Here is a 1,815-nt window from a genome sequence, read left to right as displayed (position 1 = left end):
TTTGTGTGAATATGTAAAAACAAAGTGTCACGTGGAGGCCAAGTACATACTCTGGACACTTACACAATGAAAAATCATATTTTTTTCAAAAGTGGTCAATACCACCAAAACAAAGGCAGTTACATCTGCTCTGGTCACTGCCCTCTATGTTCACATAGATCCCAAGCTGATTATATAGTCAGAGGACTTGCAAATAGGGCCCTCCCTCTGCTGATTAAAACAGCCCAACCCTGAATCTGCAGCTGGGAGAGGAGCCCCAGCCCCAGGATTCCCAGGTGTTCCATTCAGTGATCAGGACAGAACACAGACAACTCACTATGGAGTTCTTGCTTGGCTGGGTTTTTCTTTTTGCAATTTTGGAAGGTAATTTATGGTGAACAAGAGACATTGAGTATGTGAGTGGATATGTGTGAGAAAAACAGTGGTTGTGTGACAATTTCCTGACCAGGATGTCTTGTGTCTGCAGGTGTCCAGTGTGAGGTGCAGCTGGTGGAGTCTGGGGGAGACCTGGTGAAGCCTGGGGGGTCCCTGAGACTCTCCTGTGCAGCCTCTGGATTCACCTTCAGCAGCTACTACATGTACTGGGTCCGCCAGGCTCCAGGGAAGGGGCTGCAGTGGGTCACCTATATTTGCACTGGTGGAAGTAGCACATACAACTATGTGAAGGGCCGATTCACCATCTCCAGAGACAACGGCAAGAACACGCTGTATCTGCAGATGAACAGCCTGAGAGCGAGGACACTGACATGTATTACTGTGCAAACAACACAGTGAAAGGACTTCAGTGTGAGCTAAGACACAAATCTCCCTGCAGGGACACAGGAAGGGCTGGGCTCCAGGGGCGCTCAAGTCACCAGGGGGCGCTCAAATCACCAAAGGGCACTCAGGACACCAGGGGTGCTCAGGACATCACAGACAATTAGATGAAACTCAGGAGCAGGTGGATTGGGTGCCAGGGGGCTTCCTTTTGAGATCACGGATTTCCTCTTTAGGCTCTCATCTGCCCGCAGAGATATTTCATGTTTTCTCTGCCATCTTTAACTTTTCATATTCTCCGTGCAGCCAACCAAACGAGGTAAAATTTTCTACATATAAATGAGATCTCATCACTCATTAGGGAAGTTTCCTTAATCAACCTCTTCTATGTCCCTTTTTTCCTTCATCAGAAAAGGACACTCTGGGAATTCCCATCTTTCATAAGAACCACCTGCACAGCCCACACTCTCTGCATGCTGAGTGCCTGTTCTCTGCCCTCATCAGGCACACACTATCACCACATGGATATGAGCATCCCCCCAGTACTTCTGCCACAACTGGTCATCGTCTTCCAGGCTGCAGTGTATCCTTTGACTCATTTTCCATGTCGGTGGACACTGGTGATCAGGAAGTGCCCCTCTGTAGGCATCGCTCCATCTCCTGGATGGAAAAGCAGCCCACCTGATGGGAGGGGCTCTCAGATTTCCCCATGAAACAGGGGGGATGACAAGTCAGAAAGGAAAACCCATCCACGTCCTGCCGGGTCCTGTTCTGGGGTGGAGGGGCGGTGGTCCATGAGAAAACCTTGGGCGCTGTGTCTGAAAAGTGTATCCTGGTATCCACACAGGGAATCCACGTGAATCCTGAGATCCAGCTGGCAGAGCCCAGATCCCTGCACACCCTGTGCTGTCCCTTGAGTATCCCACAGAAACCCAACCTGACCTCACTCTGTCCTGCTTCTGACTTCTCTCTCAACCTGTCCGGGACCCTGAGCCCCATGGGGCTGCAGCACTGTCACTCTTCCCAGAACCCCACCAAGTGCCAAATGGAGAGTGAGTC

At 50.4% G+C, this 1,815-nt stretch overlaps 1 pseudogene; it reads left to right on the top strand.

Annotated features, from left to right (window-relative positions):
* Positions 1 to 317: 317 nt before the first annotated feature.
* On the top strand, positions 318 to 774 carry LOC118535942 (immunoglobulin heavy variable 3-23 pseudogene; annotated as a pseudogene).
* Positions 775 to 1,815: the final 1,041 nt, after the last annotated feature.

This window comes from Halichoerus grypus, chromosome 8 (assembly GCF_964656455.1).
Source record: "Halichoerus grypus chromosome 8, mHalGry1.hap1.1, whole genome shotgun sequence".
In the NCBI taxonomy this organism is placed as follows: Eukaryota; Metazoa; Chordata; class Mammalia; order Carnivora; family Phocidae; genus Halichoerus; species Halichoerus grypus.
The sequence above is the reverse complement of the archived record's forward strand: the minus strand, read 5'-3'. Positions and strand labels throughout refer to the sequence as shown.